The 22,803-nt window shown below is 52.0% G+C and overlaps 1 protein-coding gene and 1 non-coding gene across 3 annotated transcripts in view; both read left to right on the top strand.

Annotated features, from left to right (window-relative positions):
* ZNF423 (zinc finger protein 423) overlaps window positions 1-22,803 on the top strand; it is a 342,911-nt gene that overhangs the window by 283,644 nt on the left and 36,464 nt on the right. The gene's annotated exons all lie outside the window — the stretch shown is intronic.
* On the top strand, window positions 5,585-5,657 carry TRNAG-UCC. The gene has a single exon. It is a non-coding gene; the product is annotated as a tRNA-Gly (tRNA).

Genomic DNA, 22,803 nt, shown 5'->3' on the forward strand with positions numbered 1-22,803 from the left:
GGGGCAGGACCTGGCCCAGGGTCACACAGGGCGTTAGTTGGGGGGCGGGCTGGAACCCCAGTCTCCTTTTCCCTCTTAGCACCTGGTAGTTCAAGTGTCACAAAAGCAAGTGCCACAGCTGGTGTGTGAGATAGTGGGGGCTCCCGTGACCCTGCAGAGAGTCCGGCCTTGCCGTTGTTGTCCAGGGAAATTGTATCTCGCGGAGCCCAGATGTCCCGAGTTTTCAAGAGAAACCAACACTCCAGATTTTCATAATATTTTCAAACATTTCTTGTTTTTTTTTTTTTTTTTTAATGTTGGCAACTAATTACAAAAATCTCCCGAATAATATGACCCCTGAAAGAGAATAGAGCCACCGCTGTGGGCTGAGGGTGATACTGACCACGCCTAGTGCCCTGACCAAAGCTAGAGGCCACTTTGTCCATCCACCTGCCTCAGCACCTCCCTTCCGGCTGCCCCAGAATCAGGGGTCTGCCTGCCTGTCTGCAAGCAACCCCCCAACCCGGCCCCGACCCCCGTGAGCTTCTCACTCTCCCGAGGGTCTCCTTGCCCTGCCAGTGGAGAAAGTGTCGGCCTTTCCTAACATATTCTGCTGTCTGGATTCCAGCTCAGGTGCGCGGTGTGTGTTTTGAAGTGTGTGCAGGCCTGACCCCAGCCCTCAGGCCTGACTGTCCTCTGTCCTTGTGCTGCTAAGAAGACAGAGCTACCAGCTCGGTCTGCAGGACTTGCCGGGCGAGTCGCTGAATAGGTTCCCACTGAGGGATTGTTTTTCTAGTTCTTGGAATTGATGCTGCTTAGACCATAAAAATAAAAAGACCGTGTCCTCAATACTGAGAGTGTGTCTTGTGAATAAGCTGATGTGCGGGGCAGCGGATAGAGTTGTACTCTGAGATGCAGCTGGCCAAAGGGACTGATGTCCCTGGGGTTGGAGGAAGGGAGAGGCTCTAGGAACTTTGGGGTGGGAAAGCTGATGGCCGGACATTGGAACTGGGATTGTCGAAAATCTGCTAAAGTTGGAGCAGCCAAAAATGTTTTCTGAGTTGTGGAATCATTTTACCAAAATGATAGGAAGTTGTGAGCAGGAGGAAGGACTGAACCATGCCTCTGGCCCGTTTTCCAGCCTGAGGGCCTTCCTTTGGGGGCCCACTTGGAAATGCGACACCATGATGCCAAGGGAGAGTCAGGCCCTGGAGAGATTATGCTGGTTTTGCCTGTGATCCTGCAAGAATCACCTTGCTCCCTCCTCCCTCTGTGTCTGTAGCCCTATAGCCAGCTCCCCCACATACCTAGCCAGGAAGGCTTCCTGTAGGAGGCAGCAGAAGGAACACTACCCCTGGTGGAGGACACCGGTGGGCCAGGCAGGGTGCCAGCCCTCTCGGTGGATTATTACCTGACTCTTCCCTTCTGGTAGTAGGTTATCACCTTCAAGAGTAGACCCGCTGGGTCAGCCCTGCCCCCGAATTGTTGACTGAATGAACTGGGAGCCCCTCTTGGGGGCCTGTCCTCTGCCTGCCTCCTTGTCCCCTCTGTTTCACCAGGTACACACACAGTGCTCTCTCTGTCCCCAACTAAGAACAGGGATTTGACAGGCCCAGAGCCTGCTTGTCTTCACTGTGGCCAGAAGTGGGTGCTGGGGAGCCCAGGAAAGGCTTGGGATGACGTGGACTTAATAGCATTTGGTGGAAAGAGAGCTGGAGGCCTGGGCTTGACTTCTGACTGGGTCACAAACCTGTGTGGCTCGGGCAAAATGGGTTTCCTTCTCTGAGCCTCAGCTTTCCTTCAGTAAAAGGAGGGAGTTGAAACAGCCAGTGTTTTTCAAATTGTCAGCTGCAACCCATTAGCAAATCATGGAGTCAACTTGGATGGTCACCACCAACAAAATAAAAGAGGAACTAGACAGAGCAGAGCCCAGCAGCAGAACAGCATAGAAAGGAAGGGAAGGAAAGGAGAGGAAGAAGGAAAAGCAAAAGGAAAGAAACTGCCTGAGTACATCACATTTAGCGAGCTTAAGTGGATTTTCATTAATGGGGGGCAGCGATTCCTTGTATGTGTTAGTGTGTGGCTAGGTCATGGTATATATAATTCTTGCTGTGGGTTGCAGTTTAAAAATTTGAAACACAAGTCAGATGACCTACAAACATTCTTCTAAACCTTGGGTTTTATAAGAGAGGTTCACTAGCTGAGCTGATCTTGGGCGAGTTCTATAATCTTTCCTGGATTCAGTGGCCGTATCTGTAAAATGGGACTAATTCAGTCCCCAGCACAGTGGTTAGGAGGGTTAGATGAGGGAATCATGGGAAGCGTTCAGCCCATGATCACAGGATCTATGCTCCATGCCAGCTCCATGCCGGCTGTTGGTGCTCCAGCCAACCTTACACTCTTAGACACAGAAAGGTGAGGGCTGCTCCTCTGCCAGTCTCTGGAAGGCAGAGAGTCATCATGGTCAGCAGAGCCCAAGGACAGTGCCCAGGAGCCACAGCTGACACGGGGTTGACCAGAAGTCCTTGCCCTAGAGTGGAGCCCCAAGTCTGCCTGGGGTGGGCCCTGGGCAGCACTGGACCCATTTGGCTGCATCACTGGGAAACCCGCTGGGCGGTCGGAGCCCAGAACCATGGCCTGCAGTCTTGGTATTTCCGTCTCATCTGCTGGTTGCAGCCTGCACGCCCCGGCTCCATTTGGAACTCTGTGAACTGGGCGCACTCTTCTCTATAACGACTTCCTTCTGCCATCACCACTGCCCCACCTTTTCTTAATGCAAGATGGGTCTGTGCAGAAGTGCTAAAATTCAAAAAGAGAGAGAGAGAGACAGAGAGAAGACAAGAAAAAGGAAGTAATGAAAGTTGTAAAGGAAACCTCCTGGTGATCCTGGTGCTGCAGTAAATAGGACTCAGAGCTGGAAGCCCAGCCTCCTACGAGGGCAGGAAAGGAGAGATGACGCCGGAGACTTTCTGGCGAGGGGACAGGAGCGTGGGCGCCAGAGGAGCAGAGGGAGGACCCTTGGGTCTTGGGGACCTTTGCCTGATCCAGGCTGGGTTTGCCTGCGGGAAGAGCAAGGTCATGGGTCCGAGGTCGGGGCAGGCTTGGGGCTTCCAGGTGGCGGCTCTTCCTCTCTCTCTGCTCCGCCTCCCGCCTCTCCCTTCTCTTCCTCCCGAGGTGCAGATGGCCACATTTGCAGGTTAACTGGAACAGCTGGAGATGCATTATTAGTTTCCCGCTGCTCCTTCATATTTGCTTGGATTTTTTTTTTTTTTTAACGGCAACATAATTTACAACTAGTACACTGGTGTCAGGGCTGGCATGTTCTAAATCCGCATCAGATTTATGTAATGCCGTTGCTTATCAGTGAATGAAGTCATAATTATTGCTTTGTACCATTAAATAGCATAAATATATAAACTGTTATACAAATTGCTGCAAACGTTTCCTCTGGGGAGCTCTAGACCAAATTTTAATGTCGTGCATTTGTCTGGGATGGCAGTTTCTATGGTATATAATAATGTTGATAAATTTTACTGTAGCAAGTGACATTTTAAAGCATTAATTTTGGTGCTAAAAAAAAAATTCTAAAGAATGCTAAGACCCAATCGGGAGGTGCTCTGAGAACCAGCTGGCGAGATCGTGGGAGGGGTGGGGTTTTGCTTTAGGAGTGCATCAGGGGGACGTGTGTCACCTCCCAGGGCTCCTCTCTGCACGAGATCACCCCCCTCCTCCTCTCTCAACTCCCGAAGGAAGGCCTCAGATACATTTTCCATGGCAAGGATGATAATTAATTTCAAAAAATTCAAATCGATTCATTTCTCCCTTCGATTTGAAGTGTGCAAGGGAAAGTGGAAGGAGGGCCTACAAAACACACAATCGGTGGGGAGGGGCCATGTCGTAACCTCCTTCCCAATTATGTAAATTCTGTGTGGGGTGAAAAAAAAAATCCCCGTCCTAATTAGAGATGCAAAACCTGCCTCCGACGCCGGCGTTCAGATGCCAGGCGTGCAGTCGCATCGCCTCTGAAAGCCATTATCATCAAGAGCGACTTTTGCCGAAAGCCCCAGGACAGCACCTGGCATTTACCTGGGCGCTCTTTGGAGAGCCGGCGGCCGAAAGGAGAACATCCCCCTCCGCCTTCAGGAGAGGCTGCGGGGAGCAGAGAGTCTCTATCTGGCCCACCTGCCACTCTGGGGCTCACCCAAGGGAGATAGCGAGCAGGGTGCACATTTCTTGCTCCTCTGAACCCTGGGCAATTGGAACATTCTCTGAGAACCTTTGTCACCACTGTGAGTTTCCAGGCTGCATTTGCTTTCGTCCCTTCCTGAGTCCTGTCTTGAGATTCTTGGAGTTCTCCGCTGGGCCTCCTCGCTCTGCTTGAGAGCTTGGCAGTCATTTGCTGTCCTTTGGAATGTGCTGGGGTCACACGGCCTGGCTGCTCTGTCTTGGGTGGGGAGACGAGTGGCTGATTCTGGCCAGAGAGCTGTGAGTGGAGGTGCCCGGCACCGCTCCCAGGCCAGAGCCTTGCCCTGCCAGGGTGAGGCCCTCCAGCGTTCCCTCTTTCCTCGGGGTACGGGACTCTCGGTGTCAGAAACAAAGGTGCTTCTTGTCTTGTCTTGCGGTGCCCAAGTGATTTCCATGAGAAGAGCCCCCTGCAAAGGACATGAAGGGCAAACAAGACCTAAATCTCTGTGGTTTGCAGCCCTTGTGATATGGGGCTTGTTTGTTACTGGGCATTTCTTATCCTATCCTGACTGATACAGGTTTCCACTGGGGTTCCCTAACTTGATGATTTGCTTTAGGGTGCTGGGAGTGCTGAAAATCTGGTTGATTTTTTTTTCCTGGAAAGAATATAAAATAAAGATACAAGTGTGTGTCCACTATTGGCTGTGAGGAAATTGAGGCTCAGAGTACTTAGGTGACTTCCCTAAGGGCACACAGCTTGTTGGCATCAGGCATTCATGCCTCAGATATGCTCCTTCCTTCCTCGGGCTTTGCTTTTGAAGAATGAATTCTCTGGTCCTTGAGGACCAGTCCAGTAATGATGGGGCTCTGGAGTATAAAACAATAGGGATTGATGGGGACTACAGAGAATGTTCTCAAAGCATTAAAATTCAGCTTTTTGCCTACCAGTTTTGGCATTTCAGTCTATGCCTTCTAATGACCTCTCAAGCTTCCAAGGTCACTTTTTCTGGCTGTTCACTCTGGTGTTCACTCTGAGTTTCTCTTTCTGATGTCGTGCCCTCGAGTTGAACCTTGAACTTCTTAGTGAAATTCTCACATGCTTATTTGTTTGTATCCTGCAACTGCCTGATAAAGTCCTCTACAGTTAGGATGGGGACTGGCCCTAGCCTCCTAGTGCTCTAGACCCAGAGGGACTTTATGAGTAATCTGGTTCCACCTTCTTTCACAGAGGGGTACGCTGAGCTCAGAGAGGGAAAGCAACTTACCCAAGGACACACTGCTGTTTCCTCATGAAAGAATCATTGTTTGGAAGTGGAGGAAGTCACCGTTTGAGTGGATATAGGGGGTTTTTGGAAATAGAATGGAGAATACCCAGGACGGAAGCAAATGCGATCTCCCTAAAAACAGGTTAACTGGGCCTTCCCTGATGGTCCAGTGGCGAGGACTCTGTGTTTCCAATGCAGGGGGCCCGGGTTCGATCCCTGGTCAGGGAGCTAGATCCCACATGCCACAACTAAGAGTTTGCATGCCATCTGGCACAACCAAATAATTTAAAAATATTTTTTTTTAATGTTAACTTTTTTTCTTAGAAGACATTTACTGTAGACTTACTATGTGCTGAGCAGGTGCTTGATCATTTGAAATAATCTTAATGAAAAAATTAATAATAATCTTGATGGGTTTAATAATTTAAAATCTCCTTACAGATAGCTTAGTTCTTATCATGCTTAGTGTCCCAATCCCAGACCCTAGGCTTTGGCCATAACAGAGATTAAGTACTGAATTTAATTGCCTTTATCCCTCTTCTACCAATGGTAATAATTAATAATGGTAAGAATGTTAGTGCAGCTCAGGGGGTTAAGAACACAGTTCAGGGCTGAAATGCCTGGGTGTGTCGCTTACTGTTACCTCCTCTTACAGATCTTATCCACTCATCCTACATGGAACGTGGTTGCATAATACTTAGCACACAGTCAGCCCTCTAAATGTTAATATTTATTAGGCCTCCTGTCCCATCTGGGAGCTGAAGTGACTAAGGCTCGGTGAACCCAGCCATGGCCAGTGTCTCTGCGGGCTTGCTTGGGCTGCAGGACTGCAACACAGCACGGGCAAATCCATTCTGCCCACTCCCTGTGTGCCATGGAAAAGAATTTTGCACCCCAAACTGCAAAATTGCCAGTTAAAGCAGCCATGTCTGCTCACAGGCGACTTTGAAGAATTGCTTCAGCCTGAGCTACTGCTCCAGCTGCGGCTGCTCATCTCAAGGGACCAGAGGCAGTGAGTGGATGGAGTAGGGAGCGGGGCTCCCCCTGGCTGGTGCAGGGTGGGCCAAGCTGGGATGATGCCTGTGTAGTTCCTTCAGTACCAGTTTCCTTATCTGTAAAATGGGAAGTCCACCACAGGGCCTCTGCCACTCCCCTGGAATGCCCCGCCTGCTTCTGCATCTCAGCACCTGTTCCTGGGGCCCCCTCTTCAGCAAAGAAGTCATCCATTCATTTCCTCACTCACTCATTCAGCACGAAGCTATTGAATCCCTAACCATGCTCAACACCTGCTGAGGTCATCCTCATCTCTCACAGAAGGAATCTCTTCCCTCTTGATGTTGCCCCAGCTCTCATCCCAAATATTTCATCCATCCTTCCTAAGAAGCTCACCTTCCTGCCTGGTGCTCTGCACACCTGGCTACTCTCCCTCCCTATGCAGACAAGACATTACAAAAAAGCTTTATCAAGATATAATGTACATCCAGGAAAATGCACAAACTAAATATACAGCTCGAGGAATTTCTGGAAACAGAATACAACCAGACCAAGAAGGAGGACCTGTGCTGGCCCTCCAGTTGCTCCCGAGTGCCCCCTTCCAGCCCTGCCTCCCCAAAAGAGCAAGCACTACCCTCGCCTCCAGACCCTTAGAGCAATTGTGTCACTGAGGCCATGCAAAGGGAGGAGGTGTATCTTTGTGCCTCCTGGCCTGCCCAGCACAATACCTGGCATTGCAGAATAAACAACGGATAGATCCAGTAATGCACAGGTGACAATAGTGGTGATATGACTGTAATAATGGCTGGCGGTTGTTGCATTTTACCAGCCCCTTCTCATCAGCGCTTTACCGGCTGCCTTGTATGGTCCTACTGAGATTCCAAGAGGTCAGTGACTCGCCCAAGGTCAGTCAGATGGTGAGTGGCGGTCACTGTGACCTGGGTCTGTCCAGCCCGAAACTGGAGCTGGCACTCAGAACCTCACTTCCTGCTGCTTTAGAGCCCTGGGCAGTCCTTTCTCTGCTGGGCCAGCTGGACACAGGCTCAGCGGGCGACAGAGCTGAGTTGTCCTTGGCGAGCGAGCCCACAGTTGCTCGCCGCCCCTGCCCACCCGCCGGGCGCCCCATTCCTCCCGGGCTGCACAGAGCCTTCTGTGCGCCTCTCCAAAGGACAGGGCATATTTCTTCCCGAGCCTCTTAAGACCCAGCCCGCACTGGAGGGCTTCATCATTATGCAAATGAGCTGGATTGGCTCTGCTCCTGCAGAGGACTCGGGGGGCGGCAGAAGGACGGGGCTGCCTCTGGAGCGCGGGGTTGAGCCTCAGATTAGGCCAGTCGATGGGTGGGGGGGCAGGGAGGGTGGGCATGGAGACAGAGATGGTGCCAACGCTTTGCCACCCTGGGGAGGCTGGCGACACACTGTGGGGAGCGGGTTTCAGGCTGGGCGAGGCCCACCTTCCAGCCTTGTTGCCGAAGATGCGACCAAAGAAAGACATCCTTTTTGGATTTCCTCTTTGTGTATTGAGCCCTTTTATGATTCATCAGTAAGTAAATATCAGCTGAGGGGTGATTTGTTTCTAACAAGCTTATAAAATACTGGCGTCGTTTGTGGGCTTATTGGAGTGCTGGTTATAAACACTCCCCCATGCCCACTCCTCTTTGTCAAATTAGCATTCAAAATACAAATATTGGATCTTTGGATCACTTTCTGCTGTCTCTTTGGAAGCTGGCGGGATGGTAAGGGGCGGCCATAGGACTGTGGCCTCGGACGAGGCGCGTTTGGAACTCCGAGGGTTGAGGGCTGAGGGGAGGCCCCCGCCAGGCCCTCCAGAGGGTGGGGCACAAGGCCCCGCGAGCCCAGCTGCTCCTCTCGCCCTTCTCTTTGCCAAGTTTCCTCCGACCCGGCTCGTCCCGGCCCCCCGGAGCCTGTCATCCTCAATCTCACGGAGGGCGCAGATCTGGACAGGCTGCATCTGGCCTGACAAGCCTTTGGAGCTGCCGCCTCCCCTGTGGGCCGGGCCCAGCCTAGACCCGGGCTGAGGCAGCCACGGCGAAGAACTGCTGACCGTTCGTGGGGGGCCGCCACACGCCACCTCCTCACAAGAAGTCAGGAGGCCCCGGCGTCTCTCGCACACTTGGTACGTCACTTCCTGTCTTCCCACACCTCCCGGCTTCCAGTTTTGTGGTCGTAAGTCATACCGGGTACATGGTCCTGACCTCCGAGGCCTGGAGGCTGCAACACACCTTTGGCCAGCTCACCTTTGGCCTGATGCGCTCTGTGGGCGTGGAGTGATGCTCACGCCTGTCGAAGTACCTTCACGGCCACGGGAAGGAGATGGTGCTCCTGAGAGTCCAAGGGATGTGTGCCCAACTCTGCAGATGCCTCTGCAGCTCTGTTCCCATTATCCAGATGGGAAGACTGGGGCATGGATAGGTGACTTGCCAGGACCTCATGGCAAAGCCTGGGCTTGGAAAGTGGCCTGCCTTCCCCACTTAACAGATCTTGGAGCCAAGCCTAGCCGAAAGGGTCTGATTTGCCCCCAGGGAGGCAGGGACCAGGCTGGGACCAGCAGGCAGTGAGAAGCTGCCTGAGTGAGGGTGGGGCTGCTGCCGAGTCCCTGAGGGAAGAAACCACAGAGCAGGACCTGAGTGGGGCTGTGGAAATATCCGGCCCACCTCAGCTCATAAATGGGGACCCAGGGGTCAGAGAGGGGACGCTGTCCTTGCCACTGTTGTCTCAATCGTTAATCAGTGTAGTTTAAAATTTTTTTAATTAAAGAAGCTTTTATTCTATTTATCACAAGAGCTGTCCATGCTCATTGCAGAAAAACTAGATTGACCCTCCGTATCTATGGATTCCATGGATTCAGTCAACTGGGGATCAAAAATAACTGAGGGGAAAAAATCCAGAAGGCTCCAGAAAGCAAAACCTGAATGTGTCAGGCACCAGCAACTGTTAACACTGACACGTACACGGCCCCCCACAGGCATGTGGGCTTCCTGCTGTTCTCAGCTCTGGACTAGAAGGGAGCCATCGGAGGGAGGCTCAGACAGGCCAGGCACTGTCCCATTGGAGACGTGCTCCTGATTTTGGGACTGGAATTCAAGATACGTTGCTAGACTCCAGCTCATGATTTCAGAATTGTTGTTAGAGTTGGGCCTCTGTACATTCAGGGTGAGGTGAAGGCGGAGATATCGCCTTTGGATTTCGTGCCTCTCCCCCATTCCCAGATTCTGAGGTTAACATTGTGAGTGGAATTAGGGCTGTGGCCTTTACTGTAGTGGGAGGTTCTGTATTGAGATCTCCTTTAATTTGTGGGAACTGGAAATGGGTTCTGGAGGTGTGTGTGTGTGTGTGTGTCTCCAAGCCCAGTGGGGATGGAGGTGCATCTTACCAGACCAAGCATTTCAATGGCAGGGACACCCTGCATTCTCACAGCGAGCCTCTGCCCTCTGGTGGAATGGCTCCCGCATCCTGGGCGCTGGGTCAGTGAGGCTGTGATGTCACCCGTGGGGAAGATCCAGGGCTCCGGTACCAGCCTGCTGGGCCGTGGGGCATCTGATTCCTGCCGGCTCCTCCAGCTACGGAGGCCACCAACCATCTGTCTCCCCTAGAACTCCTCTGCCCCCGCCTCTTTAGGGGTCCTCTTTAGGACCCGATTTGGAGTGTTTTCAGGGTTTCTGGGTAACTGCATCATCACGAGTGCCAGGTCCTTTTAGCAGACCTCCCAAGCTCCTCACCCCTAAGCCAACCTGGGGGCCACAGAGAGTGTCTCATTGACCTGTAACCCCAATGCCTCACCCAGCACCTGGCACAGTCAACAATAGCGACGGTGGTGGTGGTAATAATAATGATAACACTGGCGCTTTGAGGCCCGTTCACCATGACAACAGCCCAGTGAGGTCAGTACTGTGAAGCTCCCCCTTCACAGGTGGGATGACAGCGGCTCAGGGAAGTCTGGTCACTCTTCCAAGTCCCCACAGCTGGTAGGAGGCAGCTGGGGTGTTTGAACCCTGACTCTGAAGCTAGACTTCTCTCCAGGCTCTGTGCTGGCTGAGGGTACCGAGTGGGCAAGTCAGGACTGTGTCTAGCCCCAGGAACAGCATCCTTCTTAGGGTGGGGGTGGGGGTCAGAGGGCAGACTGGGTCCTGCTCTGTCACCATGCAGATACTTGGGCAACTGGATCCTAGGCACGTGGAGGGCATCTGTGGGCTCAGGGCCACATGTCTGAGCTCCTACGTCTGGGTCAGTATCGAGCACTCTAACCCCTAGCCTGCAAGCTCCAGTGTAAGCTCTGCAGCCTCCAGAGCCCTGGGGGCAGGGGCAGTATGAATCTGTCAACCAACCAAAGTATTAGCATTAACCCAGCACCTGATGTTTGGCCCAATAGAAACAACCGACAAGTAAAAGAATTACTGTTTTCATCCACAGAGAATTTATTGGCCAGAACTTTGGGTTGCAAGTGACAGGAAGTCAAGTTAGCTTAAGCAAAATGAATTTTTGGAAAGACCGTTTTTTATTTGACAAAACTATGGATGAGGTTTGGTGCAAGTGGAACCAGAGACTCAAATGCCAGCGTAGACTTGCTCTTGGAAAATCGTGGTTGGAAGGACAGAGACAAAGCACGGAGAACTGTTTGGATAAAGGTGCAGAGTCAGAAATGAGCCAGGCTTCGAGGGTGAGGAGGCCTGTGGGGCAGAGGGGTGGCTGTGGCTGAAAGTAGGGTGCTGGTTAGGTGGGCTGTCTCCTGGGCTATCGCGCTTTCCTCGGGAGAAAAGGAGCCACCGCAGGCTCTCGCGGAAGTGGGTGAAGTGATGGCCATCGAGCCTGGGGAGGGTTGTCCGGTCACTGTGTGTGAGGTGGGATCAAGCTGGGATAGCCTGAGGCAGGCATGATGAGCTGGGGCAGTGGCGGGGAGCAAAGGGTGAATTGCCAGGCGTTGATGTGCTTTTTTTCTCTTTTTACGAGGGTGTCTATGAAGCTGTCTTTTCCAAGAAGCAAAAAGGCTAGACACCAGCCAGAGCCGTACGAAGGGGCGTTCTCCTGCCGAGGTGCGTGGGCCTCGGGCTGCCTGCCTCTCATCACGGCTTAATGGCAGCTGTTCCGCTTGCTGGGCCAGCGAGGAGAGTGGAGGGCTGCATGGGGGGCGGCCCCCACCCCCGCTCCCCAACCTCTCAGCAGCTCCCCTGCTTCCTCCACCCACACAGGCTGCCCCCCGCCCCGTCCCCTGCTCTTCTGATGAGGGGGCATCAGGCGCTGTCAGTTAACTGCCCTCTGGGGCTCAAGGTGGTGGGTGGGATGGGAGCAGACCCCAGGCTTCGGAGGCCTGGTGGGCTGGGGAAGGCACGGCCGGGTGGTGGGCAGAGGCAGACTGGCCGGCTTCTGGGAGCTGGGCCATGGCTCGTAAGCTGCCTAAAGATGTTGGACCCCCATCTGGTCTTGGGGTGCTGGCCCCAAACCATCCCAGATAACTGTGTGGGAGACTTGGTGCTGGGAGCTTAAGAAAGCCACGCTAATGTCAAATGTGAGCCTGGAGGATCCAGTAGGCCTCGTTTAGTCTCTGTCTGGGTCTGTTGGAGAGAGAAAGGTAGGGGTGCTGTGCTTGCCCTCAGCAAGGTGCTGTTTTGCTGTTGATGGTTGAAGAGAGGTAGTGGGGAGGAGAGTAGGCTGGAGGGAAGTCCCACCTAAGAGAACCAGGCCAAGCTGTGACTCTGAGCTCAGCCATCTCCTGGGGCTTCTCAGCTCGACTGAAGACAGAACTGCTCCCCCAGCATGGCTCAGTGCTGGTATGTTATAGGATCACGTGACGAGGTGAAGAATGGATGGTCCATTTGAATGCAATCGTTTATTCCACGTGGCCTTTGAATGTCCAGTTTATGTTTCACTTGGGTCACGGCAGAAACCCGGGTCTTTGGGATGCTGCCTGTAGAAGCAGAAGCAGGAAGCCACACAGCACTCGGTTAGGGATTACAGTCTTGAGCAGTAGTGACTGCTCGAGCAGCAGGCTGAGCCAGTGTAAAGGTGAGAAATCCCTGTATCGGGCATTCAGGTGTCCTCTGTCGACTGACATTCTCTGATTTCTTGGGGGGACACAGGGAGATGTAGGGAGCAGGGGGTGCGGGTTGCTCAGTGATGGGATGCCAGATGAGCCTCTAATGAGCTAGTGACCCCTGGTTAGTGACCTGCCTCACAACCTATGGGGTCCAAAGTTACCCACTTACTGGGTTGTGCCCTTCAGGGAAACCTCGTGACTCTCTCTCAAAGTTTCCTGCATTCACTGTATTCTTATCTCAAACGTCCCTGCATTCACTAGCTTCTTATCTGCCCCAGAGAACCTGACCACATAATTATCAAGGGGAGGTTTAAGTTGGAAGGTCAGAGAAGTTCACACCTGAGCGTTTGCTGTGCAGGGCAATCATGATAAACGCTGTCAGGCAAAAGGGACGAGGCATTCTTGACAACATTTGTGAACGCATACATCACAACTCAATAAATATCTATCAAGCTTCTGCTGCGTGCCACACGCTGTTGTCGGTTCTGGAATTACAGTGTCGAACAAGACAGAGAGCCCCTGCTCTCGCCCCGCTTGCCGTCTGCACAGCGCTGGCCAATAGTAGCTGCTGACCACATGGCTGCTGAGCGCTGGAACTGCAGAACTGAAATTTTCATTTTGTGTGACTTTAGATTTAAATAGCCTCTTGTGCCTAGTAACGGCTGTTTTAGACACCTCATGTCTAGCAGATGCATACTTTTGAAAACTTTGCAATAGCCATCAGTTGTTATTTTCTACTTTCGTCACTTTTTTTTTTTCCGCCCAGGATATTGCTGAGGATGAGAGATGCCTGGCTAATATGGTCAGAGGGGAGGAAGTGGTGAATTGCAGTTTCCAGGCTGAACACTAGGTCTTCCTGCTTTACGTATGAGGAGCTGCAGGGGCAATTCCGTGTCTACCTGGATGGAAAACTTTTTAAAAAATGGCGATACCTGCCTTCTGCATGGGTGCCCTGGGTTTGTGTGCACATGTGTAGCTCTCTGGTTTTTTGACGCATTGCTGTTGTTAATTTTAAAAAAAATGATCTCGGTAGGGGAAAAAAAACGATGTCAGCCGCAGAGGAAACCCTTGTTGTGGAAGCATGGGTAATTCATGTGTCCCTGGCAGGGTTGGTGACAATAAGGGTTTTGCAGCCTGCCTGTCACGTTAATTGTATGTTATTAGAGGCCATTAATCTGAGGATTATTAGCATGATGGATTTTTAAGCAGTTGCCTTGTTGTGGAAAACTTGAATCTGAAGATCAGGGATATACATCAATAGGTGTTTTGTGTGTTAAGAAGAATAAGCTATTTGTTTTTACCCAGTGGGTCCCTGGGGAATGTAGCCAAATCTTCATTTTCTGAGCGTCTTGGTCTTTCGCAGGTAGGGGGAGGATGTGAGACGGGCCATGGAATGTCGTCATCGATAGGATGTTTCAAGCCCTTAAAGTCTCAAGTTCTAGAAGTTTGGATTCTTTAGAACTCCATGAGTTCTCTTTCCCTTGAGTTCTCATTGGTCTGTGGTTGATTTAATCATTCACTGTTCTATTGGCTTTCTTTCCTTATAGTGTCCTTCCCTGGTAGCTCAGACAGTGAAAAGAATTCGCCTGCAATGCAGGAGATCCAGATTCGATCCCTAGGTCAGGAAGATTCCTTGGAGAAGGGATTGGCTACCCACTCCAGTATTCTTGCCTGGACAATCCCATGGACAGAGGAGCCTGGCAGGCTACAGTCCATGGGGTCGCAGAGAGTCCGACGCAACTAACACTTTTCACTTGTCACTTTTTTTCCCTTAAAGTAGCTGAGATTGTCTCCTCTGGTCTCTTGGAGGACCTGTCCAGGGTTGGTGACTTTTCTTTTGCCAAAGAAGTTTGCAAGCAGAACCAGTTTACAAAGGTAGTGCATTTTCTCATTAACCATCCAGGGCTAGGTTCCCTACCAGCTTGGAAGCAGATCCTAGCCCTGGAAAGTGGCTCCTTCCATCGAGGATACGGTCCAGCTGGGCCAGGCTCTGTTTGAGATTCTTGCTTGGAGCGATGGGGCCCTTGGAGAGCTCTCTGCAGGAGCCCAGCTATGAGGAAGGGCTGACCATGCCGTGGGGGGGGGCGTTACCTGAACCTGAGTCGTGTCCTCGTCTCAGGCTCCCCTTTGACCTCCATAGATATCCCATTGAGTTTTAAAACAAAGGAACTAAGAGAAGAACCAGGAAGGAATATGAAACTCTGGTAGCAGGAGCATTCGAGGGGTGGTGCTATGAACTCCTATGGCTGGAAGCAGGAAGCCGCAGTGAGCCACAGTTGAGCAGAAGGGTTTGAGTCTGAACACAGCTTTTGAGGTCACAAATATGGGGAGTGGTGTGGAGGCAGAAGAGGATAGAGACAAGGAAAATTGGCCCAGAGGCATTTTGTGGGTGGATGTAACATAGACTGCATACCTGCTACTTGCCAGGTGCTCCGGGGACGGGGGAGCCTGGTGGGCTGCTGTCTGTGGGGTTGCACAGAGTCAGACACAACTGAAGCAGTTTAGCAGCAGCAGCAGCAATGGTTCTTTAAAGATTCAGTGGAGGTGGATTCCTCTGCCCCACTGACCCTGGCAGAGGGGTTGTGTTACAGGACCTTGGGCGTGGAGTTTCAGGGTCAAATCGAATGGGAAAGACCTATAGTCGTGACAGTGGGTAGCTCTGGCAGTGGTGTTATAATCCTGCTCCTTCTTTAGTCTTTATAGCAGCCCTGTGAGGGAGGCAACTTTCTCCCCATTTCACCGATGAGGAGACTAAGGCCTGGAGGGAACGTGCTCAGCCCAGAGTCACCCCGTGGGTCTGAGGGGAGCCAGGAATATCCTCCAAGCTGCCTCATTTGCAACTGTGTTCCCCCTGCCCCGAAAGAAGAGCATCTTGATGAAACAAGGGTGGGTGAGAGGAAGTCAGCTCAAGTGTCCTGTTGGCTGTGATGGGAAATCTCAAGGGCAGTTTACCCAGAATCATGCTCGGGCTTCGCTGACCCCGAGCTAAGATCCATCTGACCTGGCTCCTGGGAGCAGTCGGTCAGTGGAACCATCTGGAGTCTTCTGATTTGAGCTTTGGAGGAGGAGAGAGTGAGTGAGCACTTGCAATGTGGGATAGCAGTGTCCTGGAGACGAGCCCTGGCCAGATGGCCGTCTTGCCACGGGAACCCTGGGGTGGGTGTACGGGCGACTGAGCCAGCCAGTCTGTCCGGGGCGTGGGCGAGGAGGGAGGGCCTGCAGTTGTCCCCCTCAGCCTATTTTCCCCAGACCCCATGTCGACACCTGCCCTAGTGCAGAAAGCAGTGCTCAACTACCCAGTATTCCGGTCCAGCCTTGAGGCCGGGAACACGCCTCCTCTGACCCTGGAATAAAGCCAGGCAGCCTAGTGACCTAGCCAGGCTGAAATGACACGCCTGAGTAGCAGATGAGAGGAGAAATCTCGGAGTCCCACTCCTTTGGTGGACTTTTACTGGATGGCAAGAGGGTCCAGTGCTTCCAGCATGGATGACGTGCAGTGCTAGGGAGGGTAACCCTTTCCACCAGCGTCTGCCTGCCAGCGTGTGGACAGAGGTTCCTTCTGTCAAGATGGGGAATTCAGCCTCCCCTTTTTCTGCCATCCGGTAGCCTCCGTTTGGAGATGCCACATTGGTTTATTGTGGCGTCAGCATCCTTGTTGAAGGGGGATATTGGTGGGTACCTGGGTAAATAAGTATAAATAGTTTTCTTTCTGATATGTGACCAGATTATTTTCCAGTTGATTTCAAGCCTTGGCCCCAAGTGGCCCACAGATCAAAAAAAGATAAGGGTCAGTTACAAGGTTGAGCTCATTCTCGGTTGCCATGGCAACTGACCTCAGGCAACCCTCAGAGGACTACACCCAGCTCCCCAGGTGATATTTTTACTGTCCACGCCATCAATCCCAAGCCTTTCAAAACTCAGACTGCCTAATTGTCTGGGCTCTGTTTTGAAGAGGCTCCGGGTCCCCCATGGGGCCCCGATTCAGACTGCCAGAGCTCATTTATAAGCCTTTCTGAAACACGGGGGACCGTGGATGGGTCCCTCCTGGCCAGAGAGGCCTGGGAAGGTGCTCCTGAGGGGAGGAGGAAGGGCACAGCCCATCCTCCAGGATTAATTAAGAAAATGGGGGCCCAAAATGGGGGCAGTGGTGGCAGGGTATGCCTTCATGCCTTCAAGCCCTGGCTGCATGTTCTGGAGTGATGGGAGGTGCTGGGCTGCCCCGAGAACCCTGGCATGGGGAATCTACAGCCATGGGGTTGCTGAGGTAGCCGGGGGTCTGTCAGCCACCCACCCACCCCAGAGTCTCCCCTCCAAATTCACCCACATCGTTTTCATCCCAGTCATGATAACAGGAAAGTGTTTCCCATTGTTGAGGATTTCTCAGCCTTCTGTAAAGCGTGGACCAAAAGCAAGTTTAGAAAACTTTCCTCCTTTTTAGAGATCCACAACATACCATCCTGGTGAGAGCTGCAGTGTGATGCTTACGAACCTACAGCTTCATGACAACAGGGTTCTAAGGAGTCAGCATCCTCAGAAACCCTGTCATAGAGCTCAGAGCTCCTTAAACTTGAGTGCACACTCAAATCATTGGAGTGCTTTTAAAATGCAGGTTTTCATTCTGCACGTCTAGGGTTGGGGCTGAGAGTCTGCATTTCTGACCAGCTCCCAGGTGATGCTAGGACCACACCTTGCCCAGCGGGGATGTAGATCCTCCAGGGCAATCAGGACCTAGGGGGCTGGGGATCCCAAGTTCGGCCCATGACCCTGCTTACAGGGTCCTGGATTTCTGCCTGGCCGCTGGTGAAGGAGCCCCGCTTGGACCTGTTTCCTCCTTTACCCCTTGTCAAGCCCAGCCCAGATGTCACCCTTCCCCTTTCCCCTCGGCTTACCTCGGTTCATTTCTTGTGGTATTTAATGACACATCAATAGATAAACAGCCTGATTTGGCTGCCCGGATATCATTATCTGCCTGCCCTCTTCTCTTCTTGCCAAAAGGTCTTTGTTCTTTATAGAGAACAAAGGACGGAATTCCCTGTCAGCCTGTGTTTCTATTACCTGTTTGGTGTCTATTTCCGGTTAGTTCTTTATGGGAGTAGCATCAGTGGGGTCCTCTCCCAGGCTCCTCCTCTTGCCTTCTCATTGGCCTGGCTGAGTGCTGGGCTCTATGCCCCTCCCCTGATCGCCAAGTGCCCTGCATGGGACTGAGCCTGGGCCCCAGGACCTCAGGGGTCTTTACTGCAGCTGACCCTTGGGGTGGGCCTGGTGCTGTGGGATTGAAGTCTGGTGAAGTTCATTACCCCAGCTGGTGACAGAGGATTTCAGCTCAGCCAGCAGCCCGTGCACCCTCTGCAGCTCCTTCCGTTTGCAGGGATGCTATGGCAGGGACAGCGCCAAAGCCCAGGGCTGGCCCATACTGTGTCACTGTGGGCCCTGCCTCCTCGCCTCACCTGGAAAAAGTCCCCAGTGCTCCTGTCACCTGGAGCTGGCACCAGCACCAACAAGGGGGCCCGCCCAGCTAGATCATGGAAACGTGGAGGCTGGGTCTGTCTGCTCTCCTTCTTACCAGAAGTTTTGGGCTGATCGAGGAACAGACAGTAGCTTGCTGGGTCCCAGGTCTCAAGTCCCGCGGCCTTTCTGGTATTTTCTAAAACCAGAGAGGGCTGCTTGTGGTGACCAGGATGGGTCCCCACCCCCGCCTCACTCTGCCGCCTCCCTGGGAAGGCCCTGCCCTCTAAGCTTCCTTTCCTCCTCTGTCCGTTGAGGGACCTCTTTGGTGCCCATACTCCTGGACCAGGCCATCTTCTGAGGATCCAAAAAGCAAGTTCCTGAAGGCAAGAACAGCTTTTATAAGCCATCAGTCCTGAGAGTTTGGGGGGACCATCGGTGTCTGATAACTGGCATTTACCAGCCCTCCCACCTCATTTTCTAAGCACTGTAGTAAGTGCCTTATGCAAATCATTAATTCCCCTATTTACTGAGCACCTACTAGGTACCAGACCCCGTTCTAGGCACTGGTGACAGCAATGAGCAAAATAACCTGAGTGGAGCTTATATTATTCTTTCTGTGTGTGTGTGTCTGTGTTTTGTGTGTGTGTGTGAAAAAGAGTCAGTGAATTAAAAAAAAAAAAAAAAACCACAATCAACTGTGTACTATGCCAGATGGTAATAAGCACTCTCAAGGAAATTCAAGGTGATTAAAGTGCTAGAAAGGATGGGTTGCACGTGCTATTTTGGGGTGAGGGTCTGGGTAGGCCTCTTGGAGGTGGCATCATTTGAGCAGACCCCTGGATGCAGTGAGGGGAGGGGGATGAGGAGATGGTCTCAGGGGAGGGTCTCAGTGAGGGCAGAGGTCTTGTGGCAGAACAAGCCTGCTTGGCCACCTTCCCAAAACCCTGGGATGATTCTTCCCCTTTTCTAGCAAAAGTAGCTGAAGCTCAGAGAGGATCGTGAAGTTATCCAAGTACACACAAAGCGAGTGAGTGATGAAATGGGATTCAAACCCAAGTGTTCCTGGTTGTATCTTTTGTGTCCTTAATCACTGCTTCCTGAATGGAGGCATCTTTTTATGTGCCCTGTCCAAACAGGCAGCAGTCACTGGTTCTCTTCCTGGTGGGGTATATGCATGAACATTCCTGCTCTCATGGTGGATTTTCCACCTGGGGTCCCTGCTCAGAGAAGGGCCAGGCAGGGCCCACGGCTCTGGCGGGAGCAGGTCACACTCAGTGCGTTGTAATCCAAGAACAATGCCCTGTCCCCTCCCCACCACAGCCAGCTGCCCCTCCCTCCCAGGCAGCAAATTATGGCCTCCGAGTGTGTGCCCAGGCCTGCCTTTGACTTCAGTGGGGCCCACCTGAGCTTCACCTTCAGGATTCTGATAATCAGCTCTCTCTCCTCTTGGCTTCCCCCAAGACCTGTATGGAAATAAGTATGTGTCTGCCAGGGATCAAATGCTTTTGGAGACAAAAGTCGGTACCGAGGACATTACAGGGAGCTATCATCTCGGCACGATGCTCTTCCACAAAGCCCTCCGCTCCTCTTTTGGGCTGACACACTTTCAGCCTGAAAGGTTCCAGCAGGCTGACTTGGTTTTAAGCAAAAGCACATCCTATTATTTTTTTGAGAAATGAAGTGTAAAATTAACACTTATTATTCCTGAGCAGAGGAAAAAAAATAGAAGGGAGAGAGGGACTCTGGAATTTTCGTGCTTGTCGGCTTGTTTGTTTGGCAGTTTGGGTTTTTCTTTCTTTCTTTTTTTTTTTAAATCATAGTAAATCAATAGATTTGCCTGCACCAGCCCTGACTTAGGGGGACTGGGAGGCAAGAGCCAGGACGGTGAGCAGGCGAAATCTGTGTTTCACTTTACAAATGAGTAGGGCTGCATAACGCACCTGAGTTGCGTGGGTCTCTCTTATGGATGCCTGTCATGTGTTCTTAAAAAAAAAAAAGAGGGAGCGATTGTGCATCTTGACTCACAAAATCCTCCAGCCCCACGCCGGGGGCGGAGGGGCCCCCGGGCTCCTAGACAGCTTTGTCATTCTGCTCCGAGGCATCACCGAGCCTGTGTGATCTTATACAATTCAGGGAAGTTAACTCTCTGAGCGGGCCTCTATCTGCGGACCCCGTGACTTAGGATGGAATGAGAGGTTGCCGGCACCGGTAGGGGCAAGATGTGGCAGTGAATTCTTTCTGTCGCCATGGACTGGATGGTATTGGGTCACAGGCATGCAAAGGCGTGTTTGCACAGTAACTAGGGCAGCCCCCCAGCACCGCCCCCACATTCTCTTGGATGGTTTTACAGGCAGAGGTACACGTAATGAACACCCCTGGGAGCACCTCCAGCCCCTGCCGGTGGGGAAAGGGCCTTCTTCATGAAGAAGATTTACAGATCAGAAGGTGGGAGAGATTCCTAGGTCTATGGGAAGCCTTCATTCAGGCTTTATTATTTCTCACCCACTTTTTACTTTTTGCTTGTTTTATCTGCCTTCTCCTGTCTCCCAGGTTGGACACTTTAGCATGTTAGATGGGGAATGAGGAAAGGGAACAACCCCCCTCAACTTGTCTACCGGCTCTTTATCTCATTATCCTGGAACCTCACATGGGCGCCTGTTTGGGGCTGCGATTTGCTCAGATGGTGGCTGTTCAGGCCCTGGAACTGGCTTGCAGCTCCAGGACTGCTTGACTGTGCATATAGTTATGAACGTGGGTGCAGGCTATAGCTGCGTCTGGGAATCAGGGGGGACCGGCTGATGAATTGCTCGACGCTCAGAGAACAGAAAGTGACTATCAGACATGATTTCTCTGATGTATAAGTTGCGGGAGCCTTCTTTGTCCTCTCGCTATTTGTGTATCAGATGGGCAGGTCTCCATTCAAAGCCAAGTGGATAAAGGCCCCCACTTGGCAGAGAACTGTAAATCCTCCTTTGCTGCCTCAGCCCAGGGAACCCACTCTGGCCGGGCAAGGGGAGAGACCCTGGCCAGGGTATCTCTCGTCCCTGAGTATTTTCTGAGCCCCTCCTTCGGGCCTATGTGTAGCCTGATGCTTTGGGGACCAGAGAAGAAGACATTATCTGTGCCCATAGCCTCGTTGCCAGGATCAGGAAGACTCTTACGATGTGTCAGATGAACCCTGCCTGTGCCCAGTAAGGGGCAGCTGTGTCAGCTGGCATAGTCCAGGAGGCTGCCTAGAGGTGGTGGGCAGGTGGGATATGCACAAATAGGGAGGGCTTTGTATCTTGTTCAGAGTACCACCCCTAGCTAGCTGTGTTACCTCAGCAAATGGTCTCATTCTCTGAACCCATTTTTTTCTTGCCTAGAAATTTTCCCAACAAGCAGGGTGATTTCTGAGATTCAGTTGGTTATAAACTTAAACTTCAGTTAACTGCAATAGAAAAAAAAAAAAAACCTCAGCACAGTCATCATTTTCACATAACCTCTGCCTCATTAATGTGCAGGAGATGTCCGCATCCTAACAGGGAGAGCGTATATAAAGGTGGTACCTCTCATTCATTCATTCACTTACTCATTCCCTACTCTGCACCAGGCTCTGAGAAGCATTGTTTGTGTGGAGTGGGGGTGCATTGGGGGGGTCTTCTGAGGCAGTCCCCCACACTGGAGGCCATCTCTAATTATGATGAGAAGTTCCCCGAGGGAAGTGGCGGACGTGCGTGGGGCCTGTGCGGCGAGCGTGCTGAGCCTGCCCTGTGTCCCAAAACTTGTCAATGAATTCCTTTTCCGCCGGTATAAATGGAAGATCAGCTTGAATCTCTGTCGGGTGCCTGTGGCCTAGTTGCCAGGGCTCCAGGGGCATGACAAGCACCGGTAGATTGCAGCCAGTGGGCTATGTGGGGCAGGCCCACCTGCACACACACGTGTGCGTGTTTGCCTCTGCCGTGGGGTGCCTCGAGGGGGTGGTGGGGGACGGCTGGGCCAGAGGGATGCTTGCTGTCCCCGCCAGCCCCTGCCAGGGCCTGGGGGACCCAGGGACTCGCCAGGAGCCTCAGCCCATCTGTGATTGTGCCTTGCCACTGGCAGAGCCCCTCTGCTACCTAATTCTTGCCTTTGAGGGCAGATCGCAGCACCTGGCACCTTTGGTGAGGCTGGTTCCCAGGGGGAGCCCGAGGGGGAGCCTGTGTCCTTGGCTGTCCCAGATAATACTCTCCTCCTTACCCGCACGCTTGGCAACAAACACCTTATTGAGTGCTTGCTGTGTGCCAGAGACCGGTCAAAACCCCTTTTCGTGTGTTAAAGGAGTATTAACTCATTTAATTCTCACATCAGCTGTTAAAGGAAGGCTATTTTGGTGGGGCTAGGGATTGACTTTTTTTTAAAGAAATTTTTTCAAAGGTTTTTAAAAGCAGTTTCTAAAATACTTACTTATTTGGCTGTGTCGTGTCTTACTTGTGGCACTTGGGATCTTCATTGCGTCACGTGGGATCTTTTGTTGTGGCCCACGGTGTGGTGCGTGGGCTCAGTAGTTTTGGCATGTGGGGCTAGTTGCACCCCAGCATATGGGATCTTAGTTCCCCAACCAGGGATCGAACCCACGTCCCTCCATACAGCAGTGAAGACTGTCAACCACTGAACCACCAGGGAAGTCCGCTAAAAAGCAGTTTTACAATAAAGCAGGTTTTCAGTAAAGTTGAAACAAGACAGATTCCTTCTATCCCATTGCCCCCCATGGGCACAGCACCCCCCCCCCATTATCAACATCACTCACCAGGATGGTACTTTTTTTTTCTCAAAGGTGAAACTGAACTGAAGCAATATAGTCCCCTGAAGTCCATAATTTTCCTTGGGGCTCACTCTTGGTGTTGTACATTTTGTGGGTTTG

Source organism: Oryx dammah, unplaced genomic scaffold, assembly GCF_014754425.2.
Source record: "Oryx dammah isolate SB20612 unplaced genomic scaffold, SCBI_Odam_1.1 HiC_scaffold_13, whole genome shotgun sequence".
In the NCBI taxonomy this organism is placed as follows: domain Eukaryota; kingdom Metazoa; phylum Chordata; class Mammalia; order Artiodactyla; family Bovidae; genus Oryx; species Oryx dammah.